A 6,189-nucleotide genomic window follows, 5' to 3' on the forward strand; every position below is an offset into this window, starting at 1 on the left:
TAGCTCTGGGAGCTTCTGATGCTATCTTGGCGCGGCGCGTGGCGGCGCGTTAGCGGTGATCTGGGGGTGATCCGCCGCCGAGGTTGTAGCCCGCCTGGCGGTGTGTTTGCATGTCATTCCTTTGGTTGGAATTAGTACCTTTGGCGGTCGAATGAGCGTGGCCCATTATAGCTAATTATGCTTGCAAATGTACATGTATGTACACGAGCTTTATTTAGCCTATGGATTCTTAACTGGGTTACTGCATCCTTGTTTTTGTTATTGAATTAGATAGATGATGCTTTATGTCATAAAGATGTCTGCAAGTGTTTCCTCTTTTTTGGTTCGTCACTCAAGAAGTAAAAAGTTAAAAGCTCTCTAGTTTATAATGAGTTTGAGAAATGTAATCTGTTTTTGAGTATGGTGTCTCTGCATTTGATTTTCATACATGGATAGTCATTTGAGTATGGTGTCGCTTCATTTGCTTTTCATACATAGATAGTTGAGTATGGTGTCTCTGCACTTGCTCCTGGGTTTACATTTGTATCTTGAATTTTGGATTTTGATGCCTAAATTCAGAATTCATATGTGGGGTGTGTAAAGAATCCAACTTTGTTTTTTTGGATGGCTGCAATTCAATGTTATTGGATCTCTGAAATATGTAGGGTTCTACCAATATAGATAAGTGGACATGAATCTTGATAGAACTAGCAGAGGAGCTTGTGAATGCTTTTGCTTTTGCTTTTGTTAAACTGTTTCCTTTTCTTTTGTTCAGCTTGTTGCATTAGGTTTGGTATTCATTTAAAAAAAATAAATTAGTTTGGTGTTCATTTTAGTAACATATATATGGTTTATTTGCAGACAAAGTTTGACCCTGTGAGTATAGGCTGTATAGCTATTTACTTGCTGCCAACTGGGAATGTTTTGTGCCTTCATTGGATATCGTGTGCAGAAATATGACATTTCTACCTGGGAGAACCTCTTACGGTACGCTTCAATCATGGTTTATAACTGAAAATTTGAAATTTGAAGTAGTCTGCATTCACCGCCTATAACCATCTTTACCACACTTACATAGCTAAGAGTTAATTGTATTGCCTATGCCTGGAATGTGTTTGCTACATTTGTTATTACTTGAGGGATTTCATGTCGGTAGCTGCATGATTGAGATTTGTAAGTATAGACAATTGGGACAAAATGCAGTTGACTATTTTCAGGTGGAATACTTAAAATGGATTTGGCATTGGGAATTTGAATTAGACACAGATGACATTGGGGATTTGGCGCCGTTGTCTCTCCCCCAACCCCCAATCCTTATTCTTCATGCCAATCAAATATGTATTCCTTTCCAATACTCCAATTGATTGTTTGGAGTGGGTTGGTTGTCTTTAACTTGTTTGTTTTGATTGTTTTCTTGCTTATTTCTTTTGTTTCTGTTTTCGCAGGTTTTTATGCTTTGTTTTCTTTTAAATAATTAGCATAACAAATGATCTCCAAAATCCCTAAAAATTTACCAGTATCTAGGTCAGTGTGTTAACTTAGTGTATATAAAATTTCATTGAAATCGGAGTAGTTTAGGCTAGGTTTTTATTTTCGTTTTGGTTTCTGGTCAGAGTCGTAGTTAATATGTTTTTTTTTTTTTTCATTTCTCTGAAACTCATTCCATTTAGTTGTGAATTGCTATGGGGGCTCTTAGACTCCTTTCTTCCTGTGCAGGTGTAAAATTTCTCCTTAACAGGAGTTCTGGAGGTGTATGGGACGTTGCTGCATAAATTGTTTACCTCTGAGCCTTGATGCTCGATGGTATAAATTGTTAATATCTAGTTCAGTTTTCTCTGATCCCTTCCTTTTATTTATAAATTGTTACCTCTGAGCCTTGGGGGGTTGATGTGCAGATTTCACTCTCTTTATGGCGTGCAAGTGAAATCATAAATGTGGTTTTGCTCATATTTTCATAAGAGGTCAGTATAGTATACTATGACACCATAAACATTACATAAACAGATCTGATAGAGTGCACATAATGCAAGCTTGTTGTTGTTTTGACCTGATTAATTGTTTGGTTGCAGTTTGTAACTGTTATTTTCTATCAAATCTGCAGTTTTGATGTTTGATTAATAGTGATTAAATGAATTGTTTGTGAATGTATTTGGAAATATATATTAAAAGTGTTAGTATTTGGAAGCAATGGGAGAGAAAGTGACTGCTTATTCATAGGGTTGTTTTTGTAGCATTGCAGATTAGCTTGGAGAGAGCTTGGACAACAACTTCAACTTCAACTGTTATTTGGTAAGTTTATTTATTTTATTTTTTTTTCTGATGACATCTATGTTGAGAAATCCTTATTTGGTAAGTTTATTTATTTTTTTCTGGACTAAACTCTCAGCATGACTGTTGAGAAATCCTTAATTTTCTTTTGTTCCTTCTTAGTGATTATTGTAATAGGCATGTGCCTAGATAGTATATGCTTGTTTTGTTGCATATATATGTCGCTGCTCAAAGGTATTCTAAAGCTTTGGTGGAGTAGGATAGGGTCTGCTATTCATTTACATCAGTTGATTTTGGTTTCTGTTTCTTACAAGTGAATATGCTTTTCTATTCTTCCTCTAAGCATTCAAGTCTTTTCTATGTATCAATATTTTATTTATGTTCTCTTGGCCTACTCGGAAAGTAGCTGCATGATTATTTTATTGTCTATTCTGTAGCTTAGATGCTTTTTATAAGTCGTTGTGCAACATTAATCTGTTTTTGATGGTTGATATGATTTCCTTCTGCATCAGGCTATGTCAAGAATGCCAAACTTTGATTGAAGACCATGATAAGATAAAGCTTCTCAGCAATGCGAGGAATAACTTGAATACAACCTTAAAGGTTTGTGAACTTTGTTCTCATGAATTTTCAATTTTCGGTTCACAAAGAGAAGGAGATTGTGCAAGTAGTTAGAACTGTTTGCTTCATGCAAGAATGATGATTGATGAATACTTTTCATTATGTCTTATTAGCACTTGATTGCAGGGATCCCATACCTTCGGTAATGTAACTTTCCATTAGCCTTGAGAGTAAACCAATTGTCACTCTGTAAACCAGTTGGTAAAGCTAATAGTTTTTTTAATTGTATACAGGACGTGCATATATAGACTAAAACTTTATTCTTTGCATAGCTGCTAAGCTTATTTTCTTGTCTGGTTAGCAGAAGTGAGGCAGCGGTGGATTCTGAGAATGTTGTAGCTGCCGTAAAAGTAAGTACTTGGAGCACCAAATGAGAGTATTTGGCTGCTGTATAATTAGCACAACAACTTCCTGTATTTGGGGCACTGCAACATCCTAGAACTCTTTCAATGAGGAAGCCCCATTACTGTTCTTTAGGCCATGGAGAGTGCCAATGTTATGAAGTGAAGCCTACTTTTGAAGACAAAAGCTACGAAGAGCAGGAGATCAGTGAATAGAACTTGACTTGGATTTTTTTCTGTTCTCTTATTTTGTAGATACAATTGCATTATCAGACCCATTTAGATTGTTATGGGATTATAACAACTATCTATTATGATTAATTTTATGTTCTTTTGGTCATTTTCATTCCAGAATCTAAATCTTGCCATTACAACAACAATATATAGAAAAATATGTCGTATGATGAGGATTATAGGGTGGAATCAAACAAAATTTCTATAATTCACACGACGGTTCTTACTGATATCATTGTTGGATACACACACAGACAACAAGTAAGCAAAAACCATCGTCTCAAATGTCACAAGACAACGGTTAGAGTTATATTTGTCGTGTGAAAGCGCACGCACTGAATTTTTAAGTCATCACACCACATTTTATGCTGGAAGAACTGTCGTGTGTATACAATTTACACAACGTCTTAAAAATAAAAACCATGGTATGAGTAGAAGTCACACAACGCTAGAATCCTACAAACCGTGGTATGAGTAGAAGTCACACCACGCTGGAATCCTAAAAATTGTGGTATGAGTAGAAGTCACACCACGACATATTTCTGTCGACAACTTGTCGACAGCATGTCGGCAGATCTGCCGGTCTATCAGACGACGAATTTAGCTGCAAACCGTCGACCCAATGATCGGTATACCACGGTTAAAAACCGTCGTCTGACAGCGTTTCATCAGACGACGCCTCGATAGACCACGGAAATGTAAAACGTGAGACGACAGTTTTAAACCGTCGTGTGAAGGCTTTTGTGTAGTAGTGGGTTCCATAAAAGTATCCAAACAAATCATTTCCCTCTAAGGCCCCGTTTGGGATTGCTTCGCTTTTAAAAAAATCAGCTTTTGTTCAAAATTTTAGATTTTATTGTGTTTGGTAAATAAATAAAAAGCAGCTTTAATTGAAAGTTATAGGTCACTGGCAGTAGATTTTAGAAGCAGCCTAGAGGTTGCTTTTAGAAGCTGTTGTTGATCAAAACACACTCTGCAGTTATTTTATGTACTGACAACACTTTTAAAAATATTATTTACCAAACACGAAACTGTTTTAATTCACAGCTAATTATTCTCACAACACAGCAGCAGCAGCAGTTTTTTTTTAAAAGTCACAGCAATCCCAAACTAGCCCTAATACAGACTGAAACTGAAAGCTCCATTTGACAAAGTTATTCTCGCTCAAACGCACAGTAATCATGCTCAAGAGAGAATTGACATCAGATTGTGTGGTTGCCATTGTTGCAAGCTTGAGAAAACTCTACAGTTTATCAAATTTATCAACTACAGGATATCAATCTCTTTTCATCAACAGAGTAGGAACACAGCTGCTTATGTTATGCACAATTATGTTATCACAAATCTCTCAACAAATTATGAATCAAATTCCTTGTTATCACTTATCATCATTCTTCAATCATCTCAATTTCAAGTCATATGAGCTAAGACAAGTATCAAATAAACATGATCTATGTATAGGAGAGAATTCAAGCTCAACACACAGCACATCTCAAAATATCAACCGCAGATCTGGATCGAAAATCTTTGAACTAAGTAGAAGGCTATAAATTGCTAGATCTGAACAAAATAAAAGTTTACTAGCTCAGGTTTAGCAGTCTAAAGCAGAGAACAGAACCTTGAGAGCTCGAGAGCTGAAGAAATGGTTGAAATAGCAGACCTAGGGTTTGAAGATGCAGTAAGCTTGAAGATGCGGAAGCGAGAGCTGCAAAACGAGCATCCACAGTGAGATTAGGCTCAGGATCAAGAGTCGAAGCTCTGATACCATGATAGCATATCAGCCATGGTCAACACCTTGAGAGCAAAGTCAAGATTTTAAGAGAGTAAGAGAAATGAGAGAAAACCTGAAACATAATTCACTCTAGGTTTTACGAATTGAATCTCATCCGCAAGTTATTACAGACATAGCTATTTATAGTTAGGACAATCCCTAACAATTATTACAACTGAAAATATGCAAAATATCTAGAACTTTCCACATCATAGGGTGACTAGTACATGCGCGACAGCTGGACGACATGTCATTGGCCAGCTTGACCCTTCCATGCTGGCATCTCGTTGATCTTGTTCAGGTTAACAGCTTCTGCATGACATTTTGGCAATTCTTTCGAACAATGTTATGATCACCTTTTATTTTACTAGAACGTATATTTTACCTTTTGAATAGAAGGTAACACATAAATAAACAAATAGAGTGTGGAGTCAATTATTACCATCTAATTACGTTAATCTTATGGGAAAGATAGGTTATTGTGCTGGTTATCCGTGTTAACACGCTATGCTCGCATTTAATTATTCTTCACCTAATAGTTTAGGTGTATGTATTTAATTTATTTAGTTTTTTTTTTTTTTTTTTGGAAAGACAATTGTCAGTTCATTGATAGTGCCACATAACGACCCACTTTAGTGAGTTGTCAGAAAGAGTCATTATCTAAGTAAACCCATATTTTCAAGTTATTAAGCCCAACTAGAAAACCCTTACTACTCTCATGGAAGACTACACATATACATTTTCAAGGTTAATGTTACAATTTGAACAATTGATGAACTTATATGATCGATTTATACAAAGCATACGACACATTATAAAGGTCTAAAAAGAACACACACATTGAAACGAGAAAGCCCGTCCACCACCACCATCATGTGCTAGCTAGGGAAAGCTCTTCACCAAACTAGGCCCGAACATGAGATTTTAAGGTCCAAGGCAAAAACTATAAAATGGTCCCATATTTTTACATACATA

The 6,189-nt window shown here is 36.1% G+C and overlaps 1 long non-coding RNA gene across 2 annotated transcripts; it reads left to right on the top strand.

Moving 5' to 3' along the window:
* Positions 1-777: 777 nt before the first annotated feature.
* On the top strand, positions 778-3,152 carry LOC133711982 (uncharacterized). 2 transcript variants are annotated; one of them, XR_009847097.1, is made up of 4 exons: positions 778-966; positions 1,696-1,782; positions 1,875-2,268; positions 2,760-3,152. It is a non-coding gene; the product is annotated as an uncharacterized LOC133711982 (long non-coding RNA). The 2 variants fall into 2 exon arrangements; XR_009847098.1 differs by having other exon boundaries at positions 781-966; positions 2,211-2,268.
* Positions 3,153-6,189: the final 3,037 nt, after the last annotated feature.

The sequence above is a fragment of the Rosa rugosa genome, chromosome 5 (assembly GCF_958449725.1).
Source record: "Rosa rugosa chromosome 5, drRosRugo1.1, whole genome shotgun sequence".
Taxonomy (NCBI): Eukaryota; Viridiplantae; Streptophyta; class Magnoliopsida; order Rosales; family Rosaceae; genus Rosa; species Rosa rugosa.